The sequence below is a fragment of the Castor canadensis genome, chromosome 8, assembly GCF_047511655.1.
Source record: "Castor canadensis chromosome 8, mCasCan1.hap1v2, whole genome shotgun sequence".
NCBI classification, from domain to species: Eukaryota; Metazoa; Chordata; class Mammalia; order Rodentia; family Castoridae; genus Castor; species Castor canadensis.
Window position 1 is genome coordinate 30,513,444 of NC_133393.1, and position 27,900 is coordinate 30,541,343.

General features: G+C 38.8%; 2 protein-coding genes across 13 annotated transcripts in view; one reads left to right on the forward strand and one right to left on the reverse strand.

Moving 5' to 3' along the window:
* Positions 1-27,900, reverse strand: part of Carmil1 (capping protein regulator and myosin 1 linker 1) — a 325,017-nt gene that overhangs the window by 212,783 nt on the left and 84,334 nt on the right. The gene's annotated exons all lie outside the window — the stretch shown is intronic.
* LOC109687273 (cytidine monophosphate-N-acetylneuraminic acid hydroxylase) overlaps positions 7,492-27,900 on the forward strand; it is a 300,528-nt gene continuing 280,119 nt past the window's right edge. For 6 of the 7 annotated variants that reach the window (XM_074082744.1, XM_074082757.1, XM_074082751.1 and 3 more), the window contains exon 1: positions 7,492-7,623. The gene's annotated coding sequence lies outside the window, so the exon portion shown is untranslated. Of the gene's footprint in view, positions 7,624-12,260; positions 12,421-27,900 lie in introns of all 7 variants that reach the window. The other variant, XM_074082743.1, reaches the window with a different exon arrangement.

Genomic DNA, 27,900 nt, shown 5'->3' on the forward strand with positions numbered 1-27,900 from the left:
CTGATATAAATCCTCTGTACTGTTAGAACCTACAGGTTGACAGAGAAGACTAAATTTTCTCATGGAGATGATACATAATGAGGTTGGCTATGGAACCCACTCATGGCACACTTATTAAAAACTGAAATAAATACCTGCTTCACCATCTTAACTCCATCGCCTAAAGCTTTCTGCTGTGCAAACAATCCATAAATTCATGTCTTGTAAATCCACATCCTTTTGTGTGGATCACCAGGAATGACTTTCCTTTAAAAGTGGGCTACCAGAGGCACCTGCACATCCATGTTTATTGCGGCACTATCCACAATAGCCAAGTTATGGAAACAGCCAAGATGCCCCATTACTGATGAATGGATTAAGAAAATGTGGTATCTATACACAATGGAATTTTATGCAGCCATGAAGAAGAACGAAATGTTATCATTCGCTGGTAAATGGATGGAATTAGAGAACATCATTCTGAGTGAGGTTAGCCTGGCCCAAAAGACCAAAAATCGTATGTTCTCCCTCATATGTGGACATTAGATCAAGGGCAAACACAACAAGGGGATTGGACTTTGAGCACATGATAAAGTGAGAGCACACAAGGGAGGGATGAGGATAGGTAAGACACCTAAAAAACTAGCTAGCATTTGTTGCCCTTAACGCAGAGAAACTAAAGCAGATACCTTAAAAGCAACTGAGGCCAATAGGAAAAGGGGACCAGGTACTAGAGAAAAGGTTAGATCAAAAAGAATTAACCTAGAAGGTAACACACACTCACAGGAAATCAATGTGAGTCAATGCCCTGTATAGCTATCCTTATCTCAACCAGCAAAACCCCTTGTTCCTTCCTATTATTGCTTATACTCTCTCTACAACAAAATTAGAGATAAGGGCAAAATAGTTTCTGCTGGGTATTGAGGGGGGGGAGCGGGAGGGGGTGGAGTGGGTGGTAAGGGAGGGGGTGGGGGCAGGGGGGAGAAATGAACCAAGCCTTGTATGCACATATGAATAATAAAAGAAAAATGGAAAAAAAAAGTGGGCTATATATGCCAAACATTCAATAAATGGTCTTATACTCCTGAAGAGTCCTCTAAATTGCAAGCAAACTAAACGATGAACTCCATTTAATACTTGCCCCTCTTCCAAGCTCCCAGCAACAAGTGCACAGCAGACAAGATCTCATTAATCCAACACACATTCCCATCAAAAATGTTTCATTTTAATGCAATTCCTGGCCCCAAATCCCTTTCAACATTGAAGCACCATATCTGATGGGCAGTTGTGGGGTATACCCTGAGCACCCAGTACAGACCTCTGCAGGCTATGCAAACTATAGTCCAGGGACCAAACCCAGCCCCCTACATATTTTTGTAAATAAAGTTTTATTTGAACACAGTCACACCCATTTGTTTAATGTCTCATCTCTGGCTTCTTTCCCACAATAGCAGAGCTGAGCAGATTTGACAGATATTATGGCTCACAAATCTATTTACAGGAAGAAGATGCCCACTGCTTGTCTAATAGTTTAGAGAACAAATTTAGGGGACAGACTGCCTGTGAACCTTTTCAGTGCGTCAGTTAGCTCTTCTGTAAAATAAGAGAAGTAATAGTACCTATACTTCACAGATGTGAGGGTTAAGCGAACTAATATATGTGAAGTATTTAGAAGAGTTCTAGCACATGGATGTGCTACATAATGTCTGTTGTTATTGCTCATAGTTCAATATTATAATAAAATTATAACAGAGCTGTAATAATATTAAACTGAGAAGACAGGCATCCAGATTTAGCCCAAATGACGAAACTAGCTGAGTGACCCAACTGTGAACAACTTATTATGTCTATGGAACTAAGAGGGTAAGACTATAATCCCAGCACTTGGGAGGCTAAGGCAGGAGGATGGCAAGTTTCAGACCAGCCTGAGCTTCACAAGGAGATACTTTCTCATCAAAAAAAAAAAAGGGGGGGGGGCTGGAATAGGTTTCTAAGTTTCTTCTCTATATTCTGGGTCTATAAATTAGACCCACTCTGGAATTCTCCCTGTTCTGAGACCCTCCTACCTTTTCTTTGGCTTATGTAGACTTCTAGGCAAATGTTTGCTGAGGAGATTTAACTCCCCTGAAACAGGACAAGAAGTCTTTGTGCTCTAACACCTGTATAAATCCTTTATTTTCACCAGTTGTTTCTGTCTTTACACAGAAATTGAATGGTTACATACAGCTGTCAGACACAATTGCTTTATTCTTTCTGCCATTCCATTATTGTGACTTGTATGACATTATCAATGTATGAGAGAAACAAGCATATCCAATTTTTTTCCACAAGGTGAACAAGTGACTGCTTCAAAACAAAATCAATTCTTCTTAATATCACTACATATCAGCTCCTCCACCAGAGTGGCTCAAGTGGTAGAGCACCTGCCTAAAAAATGTGAGACCCTGAGCTCAAACCCTAGAACCATAAAAACTTAAGAAAAGGAAGTCAAAACATTAGCTGATATGAAATTTTGGACTCTGCCACACTGATCCTTTGAAAATACCATATTTTTAAAGGCAGAGTAGAGTAATGGCATACTGCTTTTAATAACAGCACTCTAGTTATGGCACACAAACATGCATGGGCCTTATCTTTCCTTTTATTATCTTGGTCATACTGAGCATTGAACCCAGGGTCTTGTGAATATAGGCAAGCACTGTACTACTTAAGCAATACCCCCCAACCCTGAATTGTCCATCTTTAAAGATGTCATGACCTGGCTGGGGGCACGACTCGAACGGTAGAGCACTTGCTCTACCATTCTCAAGGTCCTGGGTTCAATTCCCAGCACAGAGGATGAAGGGTTGTCATGACCATAAATCCTAGAGTAGACTTGTAGGACAAAGGTGAAATGAGTCAAATACCCAGCCCCAGTCTTACAAGGTAGAGGAAGGGTTCATGTTAAGGCACTCAAGTGTAGCAGAGTTTCAGTCCAGACCTTTCAGTATTGTGTAAGCAATAAGCAAGGATCCCATGGGTCTGCATGAGGCATGCCTGATAAGAGACTGCCTCCAATCATCACTGTCATTTGTTTGAAATGAATTCATAAACAACAGAGTCACAGTCATCCAAGGATTACAGAAAAATTACAACATAATTTTATGGTTCTTATTAACCCAATTAATTAACAATACTTGCTCTGCTTTCCCAATGCAGAGCCAATCATCCTCTTCATGTCAGTATGGGAGTCACTAGAACACAATTCTAGCTAAAAATCACAGAGCCAAGAAGTATCTGGGGTTGGGTGTGTCCTTTTCCTTTATTTTTACAGATGAAAGTTACCAGAAATGACAAAGAATTTTTCTGCATCCATTAGGGCTCATGCTTCGTTTCAAGTAATAAAATTTTAAGCAAAAATAAACTATTTAAACAAAATGTAGTAGTTACCACTATCAAAGGGACAACTACACACAACTCAATTGGGGAAAAAACCCAATCAACTCTACAGACAGGAGAACAAACAAAATGAGGAGTCCCTTTGGGCTACCACTAAAGAATGAATTGCTGTAATCTTTTTTCCTCTTTGTATGATTCCACTCAAGACTCAAAATGCAAGGCAAGAATCCTCTGTGCTTGGCATGGCACCCACAAAGACCACATAGAATAACTTTGTGACAGTGAGCACTGCTCCAGGAAGACCACTCTCTATCACTCTCAACTAGCCACTTGACATTGGGCAGTTACTTGGCCTCTCCATGCCTAATGTTTCCTCACCTGTAAAAAACATAAAAATATAAATATTGCCTACTGAGACAATACATGCAAAGTACTCAGAGCCAGACTTGGCACATGTGCATGTCCTTGGACAAATATAATGAGAATAACTAACAAGAGGCTAAGTGACAAAACTGGAACAAGAAAAAAGTTTCATTTGTCTTTTACAGTCATTCTGCTCAGTACCTCCCCAACTTACACTATTTCAACTTGGCAGCCCATGTTTCCTGGTATCCTCTTCTGCTCAGTCCTTCTTCCTTCCCTTTTGTCATATTAGCATTTTCATCAAGTGAAAAAATACACATTTTCTTTCCTCTCCAGAGCTAAGTTATGAAATATTCTCCCACTTTGCAAAAAAAGTGTTGTTGGCACATAGCAGGCAGGCTTGATTTAGATTTAATATCATTATACAAATAACCAGATACAGAGATAGTCTTCACTAGGTTCAGAGGTAAGAAATAAGAAGAGGAGAAAAGATTATTTGGAGTGATCATATCAATGATTGAAGATATGCACATAATTTATGGCAGTATTTTCAAACTAAGGTTTACAATCCATTGGTGGGTGGTTAAATCAATTCAGTAGAATTTAATGAATAAGACACTAAACTTAAGTGAAAAAGAAAAGAAATTCAAGGCATTACAAGTAGAAAACATAAGCATTGTTTTCAGGAAACTTGTGTAAGACACATCAATATGTATGGTACTTGAACACATGTATGTGTGTGCAAGTGAGTGTGCACATTTCTCAAAATCAACATAAAAATATAATTCTTACTCTGGGTTCAGGTTGTATAGGTTTGATAAACTGTGGCATGAGGCACTAAACACATCCAAAAGCCTGATCCTCGTGGAGGCTGTGGATAAGGCAGCATGGTAAAATGGCAAGAACATGTACTTTAGAGTTGGACAATATTGGGCAGGTCACTTTCAATCTCCATGTCCTAATGTCATCACTTCTAAGTTGGAGGTCTGGATATCCCAGCAGAAGAATTAGAGATAACTTATCAAGTGCTCACCCTACAGTAGATATTAATATAAAAAGAGCCATTAAAATGGTTCTAATCCTCACACAATATACTTCTGAAGTGATCTACAGAGATAAAAGAAAAAAAAAAAAACCTAAGTCCATCAGAGACATGTGCAAACTTGCTGGTTAAAACAGAATCAAGCTCAGAAGCCCACTCTCCTGGTCTCAGTTTTATTCAAAATACATCATCACCAGCATTTGGCTTGAATCAGTAAAGGGAAAGACTGTTCCCAGGGGAATGACAGCCTAATAAGGAGAAGAGAGCTGCCATTTCTATGTGGTGATATAGTGAAAGATGCATAAAAGTATAACCAGCTTTGAATCCATACCTGCCTGCACCTGTGGTTGCAGCCACCCAATCTTCTTCTCCTGTGTGGGTCCATCCCTTCAGTGAGGCTCTGGATTATATCCTGCCTACCTTTGCAGTCAACCATATATGCCTTCCATCCATAGAGAGATATTTAGAGCTGTATCCTTGCACATCTCTTGCAGTTCCTTTCCAACTCCCTTCAAGCCCAAATTCTCAAAAAAGATATCTATATTCAGTCTTCATTTTCTTGCTGTAAATTCACTCCTCTAGTGTTCAAACTTGGCTTCAGTCCCCACAACTCAACTGAAATCATTCCTGCCAACTTCCCAATCCCCTCTTGGTTGCTAAACCCAATGTGTACTGTTCAGCATTTTCTAAGTAGATTTCTTCTCCTTAGAAATGGACACAGCCCCTCATGCTTGAGGCTCTATTTCCCATAGGTTTTCCACTGTACTCTCTGGCTGCATATTCATTCCCTACCCCTTGCTTCCATAACCCACTCCATGACTTCCATCAATCCTAGATGACTCCCAGACTTTTCTTGGATCATCAGGTCAATTTAGCTAATTTCACTATTATGTCTCTCCAACCCTTAAACTCAGCATATCAACAACTAAATTCATGATCTTTCTTTCAGAATCTGCCTTCCTCCAAGAGCCCTAGCTAAGTAATAAACAATAGCCAACCAGTTTTTCAAGCCAGAAATCCAAGTGTTTCCCCACCTTCTCATCCAATCTCAGTCATTCTTCGAGTTCAATGCAATCTACCTTCTTAAACATCTCATAGATATAGATAGATAGATCAATAGATCACCATCTAGCTCCCAGGCCACTTGCAACAGTATCCTAACAGATCCACTCTCCCCCTCAAATCAACTTGCCTATACAAGGATCTTAAAGTAATCTTACAAAACACCTAAGCATTATCATGTTGCTTTCTCTGCTAAAGCTCTTCAGTGTCTCTGCACCACTACATGGTCCCTGAGTCCACCTACACCTGCACTTCCATCCAGTGTGGCTGGATGGAACAACCCTTCCCAAGGGAAAGGCTCATGTCAACACTTTGCTTTTTAGTTTTTTGTTTGTTTTTGAGATGATGTGTCTTGCTATGCTGCCCAGGCTAGTCCTGAGCTCAAGCAACCCTCCCAACTCAACCACCAAAACAGTGGGATCACAAGACTGCACCACAATGCAGCTCCTCCCTATACTTTAAATACTATTCTTTCCCCTTCTTCCTTTACCTTCTTCTGGTTCACACCTACTCCTTCTGGAGATTCGCCCTGAAGAGCAAAGAAATTCCAGACCACAGTGGGTCTCCTCGTCACATGCTGTAACGTATCTGCACATTTCCTTATGACTACCTATCACAATTTTAATTATTGGGTGGGATTATTATATTTTCCACCCCCACTAGACTATCAGGTTCCTGTAAACAGAGGCCATCTCTGTCCTATTCAAAGGTGTATTTCTCAACACCCAGTATAACGCCATGCACAAAGAGTGTGCTCAAAACTCAGCTGAATGGATGAATATAACAAGTGTCATTGCTCTTCATTACCCTATTTCCAGCTGTGAAAATTCAGAATTTTATAAGGCAAAAAAGTTGCTACCGTCTGTGAATCTGATTATAAAAATTCAGTTCTGCCTGCTTCCTACCATATAACTGACACACTCGTCCCATTTAACAGTTACATCCTATAAGGAAAGTACCTGAAAATCTGTTGTTTGCAGCTTATTTTGACCCACTTCAAACAGATCTGCTAGCTAATTCCCAACTCACCCGCCAAAATGAAGAGAAATATAACAAGAAAAAGATAAGCAAGTGGAGGAAAGGTGTAGAAGTGTCAAGTGCTGATATCCCTGACTTTTACCTACTGTGTTCACAGAACTGATTCATTATAAAAAGAAGGGGCTCCTAATCTCATCTTCTGCAATTCCCAGAGGCTGGTAATGTCATTTCCAGCAATGGGTGTAAGGTAAGTGAATCCACTTTTACAAAGGATTCCAGATGTTTGTTGGTTTTCTATATCTTGATTTGCCCTTCATTGTGCCAATGTGACAACAGAGTTAAATTCACAAAAATAAATACTTTATAAAGGGTGGATCAGCATACTGATGAGGCAGATTTTATATGAAACATAGAAATGATATTAATTTAATGACAATTACTGAATGATTTGAACAAAAGGCAATCTATCTTTTAAAACCAAGGCACAATGAAAGGAGATGCTAAGAGGTAGAACACTAGTTTTTAAGTAGAGTATGTTTTCCTTCTCCAAGCTTTAGGTAAATGAGACCAGCTATGTGGAGAAGTGTTTTTCTCTGGGAAAACAGAAACATCATTCATTTGTTGAAGGAACTAAGTATCTTGGCAAGAGCTCAAAGTTTTAAGATAAACTGTGAAAGCACAGAGCTTTTTAAGCCAAACTCAGCCCTCACACAATGGGAGGAAGTGAAAAGTTGAAGGGTTTCGGCAAACACTGCACTGCTACACAGGCTCTGAGCAACTGCGCCTCCTTCTCCTCCCTCCTCGATGGAAAGCAGCAAACTGTAAGTGACCCTTCTTTCTTTACTGCTACCGACCCTTCCCAAGCTCTCTCCATGTCAGAAACAGGCCAGGTGCCCCTGGCCTGGCATTAATTATTCCCTAGTGTGGGGCAGGGGACATTCCACTTTGCTATTTTTAAAAATCATAACTTCCCCTTCCAACACAGCAAACTATGGGTGGGTCCTTTACCCATGGCCCTGCTGTCTCAGAACCAACTTGCCCACAGGAGCCCAGCTCCAAAGCCCTTCTTCTGCCTCCTTTGAATGTACTAGTGTGGTGGCAAAAGACTGGCCAACCAGCAGAGGGATAATTAGCCAAACCTTGACGTTTCAAGTTCTCTCTCCCTCTCCCTCTTAAAAGTTGTTCACATACGACCCCCAGGTACTGATTCAAACTCCCCTCTACATGCCCTCACAAGAGTGAGAAAGGAATGAAGGCCCTTGCAGAGCAGAGCACAAAGCAGAGCCTAAGACTAGAGCAAATCAGTAGAAGGGGTGAAGGCAGGGTTACCCTAGAGGACGTGTCTTTTCATTTCTCTTGCAAAACTGAAATTCAGTTTTAAGCACTTTTTGTTTCCAAAGAATATAATTCCCTTTTAAATGCATTTATTTAATCCTATTCTCTTTTCTGGTCATTAAATAATGTCACAATGGCTATTAAATACTTAAGTATTTCATTCACTCAACGGTTGAGTACCCAGCTGATACTAGATAGTAGAATAAAAAGATATAAAGTTCTGCCTTCAAGCAGCTTATATGCAGCCAGGAGGAGACAAAATATACACAAATAAGAAATCAGTATTGCAATGGTGATAAGTGCTATGGAGACAAACACAGTATTTAAAGGAAATAGAGAGTGCTTGCTGATAAGGATAAGGAGACATGAGTGGGTGGCATTTTTAAGTAATTTGCTGAGACTATGTATGAATATGTCAGGTAAGAGTGATCCAAGCAGTAGGAACAGCAAATGCAAACACCCTGAAGCAAGAATGTGCCTACTGTAACTGAAGACTAAAGAAGAACCCACTGTGGCCTGAAAAGAGAAAGCAGAGGTGAGGTCAGAGGGCTGATAAGTGGGGGTGAGAATGAGGCCGGAGTGGGGTAAGAGGAGCACTGAGATTTGTGAGGCCTTATAGGTCACTGTCTACATTTCTCTGACCATTGACTGCTTTGAGTAGTATGGAGAACAGATTGAAAAGTGAGTAAGAAGGAAAGAGCTGAAGCAGGGAACCCCATCCAGAGGTAGTTGCAATAATTTTCAAGAGAGATAAAGGTGGTTAGACCACAGCAGACAGTGGGAATGGTGAGAAGTATTCAGACTCTGGAAATACACTCATGAAAGAGCCCAGCTGGTTTTAGTGACAGAATGAATTTAGAATCTAAGAGAGGTTAACTTCACTAATGCTAACAGTTTGTTTTGAAATAATTACTTAACAACTCAAGACAACACATGATTAAGTGACTTCTAGATTGGTCTAGGCAATGTGTTACCTAGTAAAGCAAAGAAACATTTGTGGAAAAAGTACAACCTGAGATCAAAGAACCAGTTCCAAGATTTTCCAAGTATTGTTCTGAAGATTATCAAGTTAAGGGTATATTTATTCTGGGTAGAGGAAAAAATGATCTTTTGGGGTGAGTAATGCCTTCCTGGTTCAGTCACCATCTGGTGCTTTAGTCACTTCAAATGTACATTTAAAATGTGATAATATAAAATTAGAGAATATTTAAATTCTAAGAGTCACTTTAAGAAGGTAGAAGATTGTGTGGGGGGGGTTCCTTTTCCCTTTTTTCAGATCCCCTAAAACAATGTTCTCATAGAACTTTCCAGAAATGTTCTGTATTTGCTTATTCTAACACAGAAGCCACTAGCCACATGTGGTTACAAATAAGCACAGGAGTTATGACTAGTGTGACTACATGAATTTCTTATTTACTTTCATTAAAATTAGCAAAGCTATTGTGGCTAGTAGCTACCGTATTGGTCTAGAAGAAATTTAAAAAATTACTGCACAGCAAAACATTCATGAATTACATGTTGAACTTTTTCTCTTGGAATTTAATTATAAAATAGGGATAAGTACAAAATAAGTTCATAAAATCTGAAAGCATATGTTCTTATTTTTTATTATGCACTAAAATTACCATCAAATTCTCCTATTTTACTTATATTCCTTGAGAAGAAATAGTGACTTGTTTAGTCTTTGTAGTTTTTAAACATATTTTCTTAGTTTTTGCATGCAACTCTAGTATGTTATAGGCTATCCGTTACCCTAACAATGTCATTCAGAACTAGATTTCCTTCCCTGATGCATATTCAATGCTAACATCTTAAAAGTCACATCAAAATAAAGACAGAAGATCTTACTAAAATTGAACTACCCTCCTGCTCTACAGTCAAAGCACTTTATAGCTTGGTTATCTCATTTTTTCTACCAAGAGCATAGTGAATTAAAGGGCTGCTGTTAATATCAGTATTTTCCAGTTGAAAAAAGTCAAGGCAAAGAAAGATTAAAGACAGTCCATTTCACAGTATAAATCTACAGCTTAATCAGAAAAGAAGAGGATGACTTAGGAAAGAATGAAAAGGAAAATTACTTGAAAATGAAAAAAAGAAAACTACTTGCAAATCCTTAGCTGTCCAATTCAACTAAGGTGGGAGCCAGGTCTCAGAAATGCTGACTGATGAATAAATAGAATGGGTGTCATTGTCCTTTGGGGCCCCGTGTCTCAGACCTTACATGTGGCCCAATAATGCCCCTGAGGTCTGCAAAGATGCTGGCCACACAACCAGAAGATAAAGAGAATAATGTGATTAGTCTGGGGCCCAATTAGTGAGATGGCTATGGGTTTCATTGGTTTTCATTTATTCATCATTAAATCCTACCAGATTCAAATAACAGGACAATATTTGTGAATAATCTCCTACTCAAGACAGTGGAGGATGAGCTTTCATTAATCTTACCTTTGAATCCCTCAGACTAGCCCTAGTTATATCACTGCATTTCATGATCCAAGAGGCTAATGCGGCAATTCCATGAGTTTACAGTTGATCTTTGAAGTCATCAGTTAAATTCCTATCTTATTTTGAGAATGAAGAAACTGAGTCCCAGGAAAACTGATACTTGCAAAAGAACACAATTTTATTTATTTTGAAAACAAGCAAAGCTGAGATCCTATCTTACCGATCACTTGATGCTAATACCATGTCTTGTAGAAGCAGTTAAAAGAAGATGAATACCCTTACTTTTTACTTCAATGTGTTCCGAGATGCTATACATTTAGAAAATATTGTTTTCATATTTATATGTGTGTGTATATATGTTTTGTGTTATGTGTCGTTTTCCTCATGGAGAGGCATTAAAACTAGCAGTTACATCCTTAAACAACATTATTAAATCAGAGCTGAGACGCAATGCTATAAAAGCAAAGATAAAACAAATATAAAGCAATCAAATATTTTTAAATTGTTCAAGTGTCAGTTTCTGTGAAATAAGCATAATCTACTAAATATGTTACAGACAGGAAATAAAAGCACTAAACAAAACATAGGAACTATGACACTAGAACTATGTTATAAATCTAGGCCAAAATGAATGCTAGCTCCTAAATAATATCTTCTTTTCCTTTTTGGAATTGAGAAGGGCTTCTTAAGACTTGGTTAGCCTGTCTTTTAAATGTGTTTAGGCAAGTCTCCTTTTAATGAGAGACATTCAAACTATTTCCCACCTTAGTTTGAACTGGAAATGCTAGATATAGATAGGGATGTGCTTCATGGTAACAAAGAAGATGCTGGTGATGGTTGGGTTTTGAATGATAAAATAGTGTAAGGTGCACTATGATCTGCTACAGGTTATCTGTCCTTCAAAGACAGTGCCTGTTTTGTCATTTTGCTGATCATGCTGATGGACACTATTAGAGAAATATAGTTCTTTCACAGTGATACAGTGATACTCCTCAAGTCATACATTTTAAAAGGAACTTCAAGATATGAATACAAAAAAAAAAAATTCTCAATCCTAACCCTGAACACATTTTTGGCCATTACTATTAAGGACCATGGGGTTATAGAGCCTAGGAATGTAGCTCAGTGGTAGAGCACTTGCCTAGTATGCCCAAAGGTCCTGAATTTGATCTGCACAAAGCAAAAACAAACAAAATGGCATGCACAATCTCAGTACTTGGGAGGCAGAGGCAGAAGATCAGGAGTTCAAGGCTAGGCCGTGCTTCTTAGCAAGGCCCTGTCTCAAAAAAAAAAATTAAAAAAACAAAAGGGCAGGGGACATAGCTCAAGTAATAGAGGCACTTGCCTAGCATATGCAGAGTCCTGGGTTCAATCCCCAGTATTATAAAAAAGAAAAAAGAAAAAGAAAAAGCATCAGGGGTAGTGGAAAGTAGTAACAACTTATGTAACATGTTTTAAAATAAAGGGGATGAATCAAAATTCCATTATACTAAAAACATCTTTCTCACTCCATGGGAAACCTTCATGATCCTAATTCTTAGAGGCATACAGAAAGGAAAAATATCAAGGAAGATTTGTATTGCCCTAAAGTACAGAGCCTAAAGCAATCAGAATTGGCAAAGGGCCAGGCACTGGGTGTGGACTTTTCCTCACAGGCCTTGTTTCTTTTTCCATGAAGATGCCAGCCAGACTGTGCTAAGGTAGCATGGTTTACATGGAGATTTTACTAAAGACAAGAACGAAAGGCAGAGGAATAGCCACTACAGGCAAAATGGCAGCCACACAGATGTGCCACATAAATTCTGCAAGTCAGACAGTTCTTACGGACCTAATTGCAGGTGGGTAGTACAAACTTCCAAAACAGGCCTCAGCCTGCTCCACTATTTACTAGCTGTGTGATTTGGGCTAAATTACCTGATCTCCCTTCACCTCACACCCACAGCTGTAAATACATACAATCCAGTATCTATCTCACCCGAGTGTCACGAAGATTAAATGAGGATATAAGTAAAAGCTTTATAGCACAAAGCCAGGTCAACAATAATGATTCAATAAGCACAAGTTACTTAATGATGATTACAATAATAGTCATGGTTCAAACAGTAATACTTCCCTGGAAGATGAGCTAAATATTTTTAATTCCCTAAATATAACAATTAATCCACTGAAATTGGAAACAAAATTTCCTCTAGGCATAATTTGGTTTACTAGTTCTCTGACAATCATGTGAAGGACCTACACAGAACAGGTTCCATCCAAACCAACCCTCCACATTCATTAGGGTTATTTTTTAATTCAATCAGTTGAAGACAACTTTCATTTTCCACCTGTTACACTGTGACATTTTCTGAATGGTAAAGGGCTAGTTTGATATCTGGTTTCAATGTCTTTCATATTTTTATAAAACTTGCTGATTTGCAACCATTTCCACAAACCTGCCTTATACCCCATCATCAAGCACAGAGAGGTCCGCAGTAAGAGGCCATCAGAGACCCTTATCAGCCTCCACAATCAGGAGGACCGTGTCTGTTGAGGGTCTTCTCTAATGTATGTGCTGTCTCCTCACCTGGGTAGGTTTTAGCCACGTTGTGACAAAACCAGAAGAGGAAAAGTCCAGGATTCTTAGTTCTCAGATGTACTAGAAATAACTGTCACAGCAACCATGCAGCCCCTTCCATCCATATTATACTAGCAAAAAAGAGGGACTCTGACCCTTTTCTAGCCACAAAACATTGGCCTTGCATTTTGGACCATGCAACTAAATATCAAAAGGTGTCCTTCTAGATGCCTTCTCTCTAAACCCAGTTCATAACAGCTTTTCCTTTTTTTAACCACCTGAGGGGGGAGAAGACAGATGTTCATGCAATCTGCTCTAAAGTCAGGAAGGTAAGGCACTTACCCTATCATATTTAGTCCTATGAGGAAGAGACCATTATCCTTATGTTATAAGTGTAAAAACCAAGACTCAAAGAAATTTTACTTAACTTACTTACCCCAACAAGACTGATACAGTTGGAATTTGAACTCACAACTATCAATTTCTAAAGCCATGTTCCCTACAGCACCCCATGAGGTGAGTCTCACCCTAACAATGCTTCCTATCAACACCCCAACCCAGCCATGAGGGCTTGTATCTTTGGCTACCTCTTTACTCAACAGTCTTCTCATGTCCAATAACTATTTATATGCACATTGAAGGGCTTGTCTCACACTTCATGCATAGCACCACATCAAATAAAGAAGACAACTGCCTGATCTAAATCTTTATTCTCGTCATCCAAATATAGCTGGCTTGTGTCCTCTGCATGTGATTATAACATAAACAAGACTCATTAACATTAAGCTTCAAAAACAAACCTCACCCCAGTCACTAACAAGCTAGTCAGTAATTAAACCTGCATTGATCTATCTTTCTAAGCACTTCACATGAACAAAATGATTAAACTGAATCAACAACACTCCTGGCACCCCCATGTGAGGACACTGAAGACAGGAAAGGAAAACACATCGTTTTACCTCCCAGGCTGACTTCTCTATTTGAGTTGTCAAGACTGATACCAGTTGTCAAAGCAGCATATCATAGTTGTGCATTCCAAACACAAATAAATGAATTATCCCTAGTTGAGAGTTCTTAGAGGAAAAGGTCTTGGTCATGAATATCACAGGGTCTCCCCATAGGAGGTACAAAGGTCCACTTCTATCTGAAAAACATTATACTGACTTATTCATTAATTTTTAAACAGTTCTTTAACCCAGTTGTTTCCTTTTTTCGCAATCTTCAGATACATGGCCCGTTTTCTGATTGCTTACAAAATGTAATCTCTGATCCCAATACTATGAACTCATCCAAATCTGCATTAAGTGACTGTATCAAAATTAAATGATAATCCAAGATAAGGTATGAATATCTCCCTTCACTACACATAGAGCCATTTGAATAAAAGAAGATAAGTCTAAATACATTTCACATTTGTGTATGCTTTGAAACAAGGTTATTGACCTTTTTCCTTTCAGTGCTGATGATAAAATCTGGCCTAACTTTAAGAAACTAAAATTAAGATTTCACAGTTTATGATTCTCTAGGAAAACCAAGCTGAGGGAAGGAATGCACAATGGTGTACTAATGGGAAGAGAGGATGGCTAGGGAAGAAATACACTGAGCAAATCTAGACCACGGAGTCCTTCATCCACAGAAGCAGTATTTCTCTAAGCAGCCCTGAAAATACTGTACCATTTGCTTGACTGAAAACCCCTGTGTGTCAGAAAAAAAGAAAAGGGAGGGGAGAGAGGGAGGGGAGAGAGGGAGGGAGACAGGGAGTGAGCGAAAGGAAGGAAGGAAGGGAAAGGAAAAAGATGGCCTCTCCACACGGCACTGGTTACCCTCATGGCAAAAGTGCACATTAAACCACCCCTTGTTTAGCAACTATATCTGAAGCTTTCATCACTTGTCCACTGTCTCTTTGGATTTATCATCTGCCTCAACCCACACTCAAGATGCCTCCAGTCCTCGCTGTTTGCTCCCATATACCTAAGCCATTAAGATTCCTGTTCTGACCCCTGCTTAAAAACGTCTTCTTGAGTAGTGACTTGGATTGCGCTTAGTTCATCAGCCTCCAAGGTGGACACCCCATGCCAGCACTTCACCCTTCAGTAAGGTTTATCCAAGAGACGCTTGTTCTGGGGAGATGTGAAAAGTACCCTTTATTTTGAGAGGGATGTTTAAGATACAAATAACATGGAGAATGTGCCACTCTTTGTGATGCTTACCTGGAAACATGCCTGCAAATCCTTTCTGGATGGCTGCACTTTGAGGGCAGGACAGTGTCTTTATCACCTTCACCTTGGATCCCACCTCCCAGAGTATTGGCTGAATGACAACCTCCTCTCTGATTGGTTAAGTTACACATGAAAATTGGTGATCAGCTAGAGCAAGAGGGCTTAAACGAAATGGCTCCATGTGGTGAAAACACTAGACTGGCAGTCAGAAAGTGAGTGCTCATCTCAGCCCTACCATTAACTAGCTAGTCATGTGGGCAGCCACTTGTCCTCAATGAGTCCATTTTCTCATGTTGTCGAGTGGCCAAGATTATCTCCAAGGATCTTGTAGCTCCATCATCCTGTGCTTTTAAGGAGAGGAAGAACTTCCTGATAGGGGAGGCTGTTAATGCGAAAAACAAACTAAGATATCTTGACTGGGTGCAACCACCTTAATACTAAAATATGGTATTGCTTACTTTCCCTGGACGGTTTTGCCTCTAGTAAAGATCTCTTTCAGTTCTAGAATTGTCTGACCCAGTAAGGACTTTTGAAAACAGTTACAGTTCTACTACTAAATTTAGGTATGTTGCTTATAAAATTATGATGTAAATAATTTTAGAGAAAGAAAAGAAAACAATTTTAAATTTTCCTAGAAAGAAATGGGGCAAGCCCTCTAGACAGTGCTGTCAAAATAAATCAACCCAGCCTTTTCAAGCAGAGTTCTCATGCCCTGAAGGGAATGAATCTCAAATGAGAAAAGGCTTGCCAGTTACCACTTAGAAATAACCACATCACAGGAAACACTGGGAGGAGGATGAGGCACAGAAGTCATATTTTAAATCTGTGACATATGGAAATCACAAGGGCCCTTTTGGTCACAGTGGTCATCCAGGAAGATGAGTCAACAAACAACAGTGTGAACCACAGTTTCCACCACTCAGCAGGAAACTACCTTTGCACTAGCTGGCCTCTTACCTCAGCAGGAAGACAAGTGGAAGTTTCCTGTCTCCACCTTCTCCTATGTACAATTGCAATCTACAACAGCACCTTTAGGATACTGCTATTAAGGATGATCTGTGATGCTTAAGCAGATCACTGATTCAAAAAGTAAAGGATAATACTGAATGATGAATAAAGGGAGTCCCAAAACAAATTACTACTATTTATATATTTGAAAAAGACATTAAAAACTGTTTTTTTTTTAATTTTGTAACAGGAAAAGTAAGCAAAAAGAAAACTTACCAACTCCCTAGTATTATCTCCTTTTCTATTAGAAGACACATTCTTCAGTGAACAATCTCATATATAGACATACTGATTAAGAAATGACCACAATGAAGGTCAAGCAAAAATAGTTTAACTTGGATCTCATCTTATAATTGAAAAAAGCCTTGTACAGCCCAAAGACACCAGTAAGCCTGAAGCAAAAAATTTCTAAATGTTCAGAGACTCTATCCATTTATTACAGAAAAATGCTTTGCCCTCTCATTCAACCAGTGCTGATTAGTGATGTCACAGTATTGCTTGTTTCTGCATCTTGTAATCTTCCCTGGTGAGTTCCTCACTGCACTCCCCCTCCCAACAATGCATATTTTAAGGCAATGTGCCTGGAGACAGCAATGCACAGGACCATGTGCATGCACTACCTGGGTAAACTTCTCATTCCAGTCAGGGTTTTGACTTTTATTTCTGTGATGTGCCGGTAAATTTAGACAGAATAATTAAAAGAAGTAAGGAAGAAAAAATATTGAAGATGCAATATTTTTTAAGTGACCAGATGCCCTGTGAATTATAATTATATGCACCTTGTCATAAATAGTCTAAAATGTACCACAAATCAGAGTGTATTTTATAGTAAAAGTCAACATTCCTTCATGCATTTCCATTGAAATGATTTCTTCCACTAAGGCACAAAGGAAGTAAGTCTGTGAGCAGGAAGACACTTCCAAATAAGGAGCACTCATTTGCGAGAATAATTTATCTTCCCAGAAACACTCAAAAGAAAGCAAGTGTTTATGTGTAAAAGTTTCCTTTAAGCAAAATTGGATATGTAACTCTCCTTTGCTGAAACACTTCATTTCTAACTATCCCAGTATAACTGTTAATATTAAAACATCAATCCCTCCAATAACTCATCACAGCTCTGTCCATTAGACTGGCTTGAGGACAAACAGACCATGACTTAATCATTTGCATAAAGCCACCACTTGCCATAGTGACTGCCACATAGTAGTCACTAAACCAACCTGAATCATAAGGAGCTGCAGGAGTTCTTATGTGTGTAAATGGTATCTCACTTCTTTTTTCTCACCAACTCCACAGATTAAAAACATGATTACCAGATTTCTGATCTCATCCCTCACTAGTTGTATGATACTGGGTGCCTTATTTTACCTCTTTGTACCTCAGTTCCCTTGTAAAACAGAGATTAGTAGCAGCACTTGTCTCTGAGTGCTACTATGAAGATTAAATGAGTTAACAGTATAGTGCCGGGCACTATGTCATCATCATATTATATTCCTCATTAGCACTGCTGGGAATATGAACAAACCATGCTGGGAAGAGCTCCATTTCCCAGGGAAAACAACTGCCAGGCATTTTTCTCTGTAAATACAAGTTCATAAACACTGCATAATGTCAGAGAGATGAACACATATATGATAAAGTAAAATGTGACGGTGGTACTTTTAATTTTTCTGTATGTCTGAAACAAGTCATAATAATAGAGCAAAAGAATGGGATACGGTGGAGAAAATGTATGAAAAGGAAAAGGAAATTAGCATGGAAGATCAGACATGCTACCTCCCCTAAAATATTATTCATCAGATCAGCATGGCAGTACCTGGTTATAACCCCAGCATTTAGGAAGCTGAGACAGGTAGATCAGGAGCTTGAAGCCAGTCTGAGGTACATAGCAAGACTCTGTCACCAAAAGAAAAGTATTATTCACCAATAATAACAGTAACATTAAGCATAGTCTACAGAAATTTCACCAACTATGTTCCATCATTTTGAGTTCAAGTCTTACAACATTCCTATCAGGAAGCATCATTCCCATTTCAAAAATAATACCAGAACGAAAGGCCTGCAGAGGATCACACACTTGACAAGTTCTCATGGAGAACTGAGCAGAGTTCTACTGCATCTTCCCACAGCCACAATTGTTAAGTCATCTGTTTCATGTCTCTCTCCAAGACATCATTGTGTACTCAGTGCCACAGTTATTGACACATATCAGGCGGCAAAGACTGATGGCTGGGTAGGAAGGAGGGAGAGTAAGTGAGAGGGAGGGAGGGAAGGAAGGAAGGAAAGTGTGTAGAATCATTATAACATTTTTCCTTCTATTCACTAGATTCACACTACCCAATATAAAGAGAAACTCTGCTTTCACTAAAATAGCATATTTTCTGATTATAAAAGTAATTCATATTATTAGACAACTATATTACTTTTACCAAAGAAAACTAAGTTAATATATTTTCTACATGTGGGTAATAGTAGCCATTCTTTTCCCTCAAGAGAGACTGATTTTCCAAATGTATCTAGCGATGACATGCATTCAGATGAAAGGCGAAACTTTCAATCACACAGATCTGAGCCATTGCCTGGTGGCAGTCTAAGCAGAAGCAAGCTGAATGGTAAGCAGTTTGCAAAACATGTCACATATGGAACAGCTGATGGAACTAGGTCTGCTTAGCATATAGGAGAAAAGACAGGAATGATAGAAAAACAGTCTTTAAATATTGGCAGGTCTACAGTTCTGGGAGAGTAAACATTTTCCCGTGAGCCAACTAGGACCAATGTGTAGACAGCGTGAGAAGGAACATTTTATCTTGATACAAATCTAATCGATTTGGATCAATTAGAATTGTGCAAAAAATGAACTCTTCTCAGGCAGGGCTCTCGCCATCAACAGCCTTGTCAGAAACATGATATGTAAGTACAAGGTTAAGCTCGCTACCTTAAAAAGCCTCGTCTAACTCCAATAACCTGAGATTCTATCACACACACCTATGTGATTGACATCAGGCAGCCATGTACCGCAAACTGCACCATACTACACACAAATTGTGGAAAATGGATCATAGACATTTGTAAAACTAGAAATATGTAGTAAAAACTAATTACTGAAGTGTCTTATAGTTTGGAAGAAAAATGTGAATATGCCAAGGACAAACTTTTCAGTTCAAGTTGTGAAACCCAAAATTGAAAGGCTACCGGGGCTACCTAGGATAGAGAAATAATTGTTAAATTAATTCAAAACTCCTGACTCTGCACTAACTAGCTGTGTGACCTTGGGCAGGGCCTCTATAGAAGCCTATGTGCAGTAAAAATTGCACTGGTGTTCAACAGAGTAGCCACTAGTTCCATGTATAGCTTATTAAGCTTTTGCAATATAGCTAGTACAACTAAAAAACTTTTAAACTTTAATTCTATCTCGCTGTAATTGATGTATTACATTTAGACAACCACATAAGGCTAATGCCCTCCGGATAAAATAATAAAGCTTTAATAATTTCTGCAAGGCCATTGATTGAGAGACTCAAATTCCCAACCAACCATTTTCAATAAAATCTTCATGCTATATAGCCAAGTATGTGAGAAAGAAGAGAGATGAAAATCTGAGTTCAATAACAGAAGATTCTTGGAGTACCTGCAGGCTTTTGCCTAACCAGTTCATTACAGTCCAGCAGTCCTTTATCTTTTGAAAGTCGAGAGTCAGACTCCACATTCAAGTATGGCAGGGTCATGACCAATGTTTCCCTGTGAAGAGTTATACCCTAAAGGAAATACCACCAGCCAAAGACTCTATAGAATACAAACAGCTCCTTATACAACACAAACAGCTATATCTCACTTTCCTGTCTCTTTATGAAATGCACTATCAAATTTATTTTGGCTTCCAAATCAAATTATGCCACCAATTCTAAAAGCTGGGGTTGGAGATATAGCTCAGTGGTACAGCACATGCTTAGCATGTGAAAGAAGTAAAAAGTCTAAAAAATTTAGGCTTTTTAAAAATTGATGGGCATATTAAAGGAGTTTAAGCAAAGCCTAGAAGTAATCTACTCACATATATGAATAATATTAATCATAGCACTAGAGAACATGACCTTGAAATAGTGAAAGGGTGGTGAACTGCCCAATCACAATGACTCATTTTTGGAAGAAGTTCATACTATACCTAGGAAATTATTAATTTTGTAGTACTTTACTTTTACAATATTTTATAGTCATTTCTTATCTAGGCAATTGCCATTCGAAAAATCTTATATATTATGAGCCAATAATCTGTTTAATAACTGAGTGGAGTATTTTCTGGCCCGGAATGAAACAGTCTTGGTTAGCGCCATGCAGAAAATTTTCCTATGTATTTTCTTTTCCTTTTTTTTGGTGGTGGTTGTCTTGAAACGTATGCCTTGTCAGGAACTACATGCAGATTTTCATGAGATTCTCCAGGAGATCCTGCCATGGCATGCATTCAGATAAAAGTTGAAACTTTCAATCACACAGATTACTATGTTTTATTACGTAGCTCAGGCTGGCCTCAAACTTGCCAACCTGAGCCTCTCAAGTGCTGGGATTAGAGGCATGCAACACCACACTTGGCTTGGTCCTGATTCTTAATTTCTAAACTGCGTCTGTCGATATTATATAATATTGTAGTCATCATGAGTCCTACTCCCAGAAAATAAAGCAGACCAATCCTTCATTGCTGAGGCCCATGCCAACATTAGCTTGCCTGCCTCTGCTTAATTGGCCCTGAGCACTGGGCAGCGATGGAACTCATTAAAAACAATTGAGTTTTGAGTCACATGCTAACCGAAGCATGATCAACACCATTATTCATGTTTCACAGTGTCTAGAATTTTAAAAATACCAATATTCACCTTCAGGGATTATTCCACGTTAGACTCTGGAGAAAAGAAGCAAAGAGTGACTTCCAATCTGACTTAAAACCTTAAGCAGCTAACACTTTCAGGGGAAATTTCCTTTTTCACTTAAGAGGATTTAAAGTTATAAGAAAGATATAATGGGCAGTTCCATAATTTTTAAACATTTAATGAAAAGAGGGGGAACATGTTCCTTTGAAGTTGGCTTACATACTCCAAGTAAGTAATAGAAGTTCCCACCATGTCTTCTGAAATAAAACTACTGCCTTTTCACACAGTTGTTCCTTGGTATCCACAAAGGATTTTTTTCCAGGTCACTCGGTGGGCACCAAATCTACCAATGCTCAAGTTCCTTATAGAAAATGGCACAGCATTTGCAAATAACCTATGCATATATCTCAATCGTCTCTAGATCACTCTTAATACCTAACGTAATGTAAATGGTTGTTATACTGTACTATATGGGGAATAATGACAAGAAAAGTGTCTGTACAGGTTCAGTACAGATGCAATTTTTTTTCTAAGATATTTTCAGTCTTCAGTAGTTAAATCCTTAGATGCAGACTCTGCAGGTCCAGAGCACTGACTGCATATAGGCATCCAAGAAGCACAGTGCATGGCACTGTCCAGATACATGGAAATATCTGATGAATATTAATGTACAAACATGGATATGTGGGTTTCCCAGGTAGTCGGAGAAGGAAGTCCTCAGCAATAAGGGGTGGAAGCTGAATTCCCCTTGATGTGGTCATTCATGGTTAGTGGTACTGTGTTCTATCATTAAGTAAAGAAATGCTCATGAAAAGGGGGTTATAAAATTTATCTGGGGAGAGGGAAAGGGAGGGGCAGGCATATTATTTATATGAATAAATGAATAAAGAAAAAAAATTATCTGGGTACATATCTAGGCAGCTAGTATTAATATAACCTAAACTCTTCATTTCCATCACAGCTCAAGCTGAACTTCAGCTATTTCAATTCAGGTGGATACCACCTAGACACACAGGCTTTTCAATTCTCTCCAACCTTGTGCTCCTGGAGTTCTAAAAAGAACAAGGAAGCCAAATGTAACTTGGGTTTTTACCAACTTGTGGTTATCAAAACAATGCTTAAGAGTTAGGGATATAGCTCAGTGGTAGAGCTCTTTCCTAGCATGAGTAATATCACAACATGTCCTAACAAGGTTTGGAGGCCCACATAGTGAGGTCTTTCACTCTGGCTTGCCCATCTGCTCAAGGTCCCTCCTAAGGAAGGCCTACATACACAAAATGACAAAGTCCATTTGCCAACTCGCAGCTAGAGGCAAAGTCCTTGCCCGCTAGGAAAGAGGGCCCACAATGACATCTGGTTATTATTCTCCATTTCATACAATGTATAGATGTTTACTGTCCACTCCCATCCCAGTCTCCTTCTTGTACTGAAAGTATTTTCATTATAATTACAGTCAACACCATCCTCATGTATAGACAGACCATTTGATTAGAGGTAACTACAGCCAGAAACTGATCACTTTTGGCTCCATTCCTCACCCTCATAGTGTTTTTAATATCTTCATTGGTTGAATTTTCCTTCACTGAATTGAAGGAAATATCCCCAAGAAGAAATTCTAAAGTCTATCTTCAAAAGACAGTCATTAAAAAAAATCATAGATTGTAAAGCTGCTGAATTGCAGAAAATACATTGCTATTTTAAAGTTTATATATGCCTTACCTTAAAGATGGATAGAATTTTTACTTAGAGAAAACCAGACCACCTTGATGTTTCATTTGTTGTAAAACAGGAATTGTGATTAACAGATCCACTATCTACTTATTTATCAATTCTTCTGTTTCTGCATATACTCTGCAGAACTATACTTTTGTAAACTATTGAAGGAAAGGCATGGTCCAAATACTGTACTTGCCAACTTCTCAGTTCATAATTAGTGGTTTTTAAATGTCGGGCTACACCTACAAATCCTTTTAACTTTCCTTCAATCCGACATTTAAAAATGTATAATCTACAAAATAAATGTGTTGCTAGTGAGTAGGTGAAGTCAGATAGCGTCATGGTGGTTCACACCTACTGCCTGTTAATTCTGTGCAAATTCTGATTAATTTTCAAAAGAAAATGAATGATAATGGCCAGTATTTTTATAACATTTACTGTGTGCTGGACTTATGCTTTGCTTATATTTATTCATTTAACCTTCAGGAAAACCAAATAAAGTAAGTACTATTTCCTCCTCAGTTCTCTGGGGGAGTTTTCACTTCTGTTTTTGTTTTAAAGTTCCTACTGCTAAACTATATTAACAAAGTTCAACTAACAAGGTACCAGATTATAGATGACAAAATAAATTTTGCTTGCAAACGGCTAATGTGACTGGAAACATAGTTAGATGTATTAATTGTCAAGTTATTTGCTCATACCAAATTTCCATGGTTAATCTCATTCATCAGATACATCCAAACATTAAGTCATCCATGCCTGGGGAGAAGCAAGAACTATGAGCAAGAACAAACTCAGAGACATATACAACATAATTTAGAAACTAAATATTAATTTTATCACCTCCTTCTCAAATCTGCAAGTCAGACTGATTCTTCTCTCTCCTCCCTTCTCCCCACTCTTTGGTAGATGTGCTAATGAATGGAAAATCAGAGTCTGAGGCCCAGAATAATCAACAAACTGCAATAATCAGTCCTAGAAAAGCCTAAGAGCATATGCTAAAACCTTACTAATTTGCACCATGGATGAGGCCATTTCTTATGTTAGTGCTGACTGACCCAAAAATCCAAGAAAGAGTATTCACAAATTAATTCATTCCTCTATAAAACAATCACATATTCAAAAGTTGGTCATAATCAAACCCAGTAAACTTTGCAATTTATATACCATTAGTTATCCAGAAAGTACTATTTCTCTCTTACCCATAAGAACATAAATTCCAAGTGCCTAGAAAAGGGCGCGGCACTTAGAAAATACTCAATACATGTTTTCTCGGGCTGGGGGTGTGGTTCAAGTTGAGAGCATTTGCTTAGCAAGTGCAAGGCCCTAAGTTCAAACCCCAGTACTGCCAAAAAAAGAAAATTTTCTAAATGATACGTATTGATGAATAATTAGGCCCCTCAGCACTTTTACCTATTTGCCCAAAGTTTCCGATCATTGTTCCCTAAAAACAAGTGCAAATAGCCACTAGAAAATCTTCTAAACACAAATGTAATCATGCCACACAGCTACTTGAGTCCCCTTCATGGAGTTCCCTACATGTCACCAGCAAGCTGAAATCCAAATTCACCTTGTTTTTAAGACACAAATTTCTGACTGTTTGTTTTCAAGAAATAGGGCTGGAGGTATGTATGGCTCAAGTGGTAGAGCACCTGCCTTAGCAAGCATGAAGCCCAGAGTTCAAACCCCAGTACCACCAAAAAAAAAAAAAAAAAAGGCCAATTGTCCACACACTTTATTTGGGAGCAAAGTCTGCTGCACAGGACAATGACATACTGAGAGACTGCTGTGCCAGCATCAGGACAGCCCAGACCAACAAAAACACTCTTCTACCTACTTTCTGCCTGTGCTCATGCTCAGATCTCCCTTGCAACAGCCAGCACCTGTGCTAACTGTGACAACTTTAATTAAGACAAACCAAAGGCAGTGCAGATACTCTAGCTTCCAATTGCTTTCTCTCCTACCCAAGAGTGGTCTGGAGATGCATAAGCCTGCCCAAAGCCAGTTCCCTCCCCCTGGTCCACTAAGAGGAGCTGCTTGTGTCGACACAGTCTTGCATGGACACAGTTTATATTCCTTAGTACTAAGTGAATGCAATTTCTGATCAAAGATTTGCTTTCAGAATTTTACTTCTGGACCAAAGAATTTGTGTGAGTACCAGCTCAATGTCCTGTTCTCAGGGATTCTCACCGGCACTGTCTTGAAGAATTAAGTGAAAGTGCCAGCAGGTATTGCTTTTACCTGATCAGTATAAATAAGTTCTGCACCCATTGTTAATAGTGGAGAGGATTTCTTATGCAACCCACTTACATTTATTTTCTTTTTCTCTTGGCAAGTCTAATTTTGTCAGCCTCAAGAGCATACATGCCTATGGTTTTTGATAGCTATAATACTTCTTCATTTTGCCTGTTTATTCATATCCAACTACCCAGTGATCATCTATTGAAGACTTACCATGCACTGAGTAGTTTGTGAGATGCTAGAAATATAATCATTAATAAGATAATCTTTCCTTAAAGACTTCATAGTCTAGAGGAATTTATCTGCACTGTTGAAACATATTATTTTTGTTTTTCATTTCTAAAATACTGTAGATAGGAATGAAGTTTTTCCTCTACATCTGTACATTTTTTTAAATCTTATATAGACATTTCCTGGCACTCTCAAAAACCACAACCCTTATAAGCCTACCTTATTCCCATCAGTAAGCAGACTCTTCATGATCCCAAAGTAAAATTTCCTCATATTTCAAGACAAGCACTATCAAAGCAAAACAAAAAACAGTCTTTTCCTCTGTATTTTTATAGCAGAATATACAAATGACTGGCATTTCCATATTTTTATATTCACTCCCTCATGTTTTCATCATTGCTATGTTCTGCCAACTATATTTGTAAAAACCTTTTTATTTTCTATCTTTTTTAGTTTCACCCCTAATCTTAATCCAAAGTACTTCCTATCACCTCAATAAATGCTACAAAAGCAGAATTTGTGGATTGGCTTCATAATTATGTGGTATAGAAAGAGAGGAAAGCCGTCTTTCTTGCCTAGGTCTCTTCCATTGTCACCTACCTGAGCCTAGGCCTTTCTTGCCTTGAAGCCTTAGGCCATCTTTCTGTCTCCTCCCTCCCCCACCGGTCCACTCTTCTTGTATTTGTTTATAAAAGCACCTGATGTCTCTGCAGCTCCACTTTCTTGGGTCTCTACCTCACTTAGTGAACATTACTTTCTATCTCTCCTGCTATTCCCTCCACATTTAAGTCTTAACATCCCCCACTCTCAGACTCACTGATACTTCCAATCGAATAATGTCACAGTCCTCAATAGTCCCCACTGCTCAAGGTCAGAGAAATTGAACTATATACGAAATTGGACTTGAGAGTTTTTCTCCTTCATGAACTGCCCCTCCTCCCCTTCACCCAACCCTACTGTGATACTCTTGTTGTTGTTTATAATAAGCACCTTCCTCACTCTTCTCACTCTTGAGGTTAAGCCACTGAGGAAGCGGTTGGTAGACTCCTGGATAGCTTTGGGATGAGAACTGGTGTTTGCCAGGAAAACCAATCATACGAGTAGCGAAAGTTTCGGCAGCCTCGTCCCCCAACCTCTAGAGAGGAGACTAGAAGGAGACTGAGTAAACCACCAATGGCCAATGATTAAATCAACAATGAGCGTGCAATGGGACCTCTGCAAAACCCTCCAATTCTAGGGTTAAGAGACTTCCAGATTGGTGAACAAGGATGCCAGGAGTGTGGGATACCTAGAGAGGGCACAGAAGCCCAACACCCCTTTCCTAGGCAGCTCTTCCTTTTGGCTGATCCTTGTGTATCCTTTGTAATATACCTCCAAAAACAAATAAAGTGACTTTTTTGAGTTCTCTGAGCTACCCCAGCAAATTATTGAGCTCAAGGAGGAGGATCATAGGAATCCCATTCAGGAGGCTTACATTTGGAATTGCAGTCTAGTGAATCTGAGCCTTTATCCTTAGGGTCTATACTAACTGTGGCTAGTTAGTGTCAGAATTGAGTTGAATCACTGGGTACCCATGTGCTGTCTCAAGAATTATAATATTGGTTGCTGGTGTGAAAAAAAAAAAAAAAACAGACATTTGGTATTAGAAGTGTTGTGAATAGAAGCAGATCGCAGTCCTACCCCATTTGCAAGGGCCAGAATGGCTCAAATCCACAAACAAAACACTCTAGAAGAGATGCTAGACATAAAGGGGGCAATTATTTATAACTGTATGTTTCAACACTATGGAAACATAAACCTCTGCAATCTGGTGGGGTTTGTTTACAATCTGATAGGTAGAATTTATAGAAATTCAAAACATGAATTCAAGTAAAAGCTATAAAGGCCAAGGAAAACACAATCTCTTGAATCATCAAGACTGGGAATTTTGACAACTAAGTTATTAAAATATTTTCACCATTTGTACATTCTTCCAGCAGACTTTCTCTACCAATCCACACATAAAAACAAACAAAAATATAGCAATCCCAGACACACATGCAGTAGAATGAGGAAAAAAAAGACAAGTGTATCCTCCCCAAAGTCCCTTTTGCAATGCAGGTTTCTTGGTACTTTGGGCCATATGTCAGATGTAGTCCAACGCCTGAGTCCACATCTGGCAATAATGAGTGCAAAGTTCAGATTGCAGCTCCCCAATGGAAAGGCTGTGTTTAAGCTGTTTGTAAATTTCCAAAGACCTACACAGTGCCTCAATGCCTGTGGGAAGAAGACATTGCATAAAAAGTTACCTACTAAAGAGTGTCTCTATTTAAACCTTACATAGAGAGAGAGAGAGAGAGAGAAAGAGAGAGAGAAAGAGGACATTCAGGATTTATTTACAGATTCACTGTTGAATATGAAGTTCAATTCAAGCAATACAGTAGTCTACCATTATCTGAAGGGAATACCTTCTAAGACCACCAGTGGATGTCTGAAACAGAGGATAAT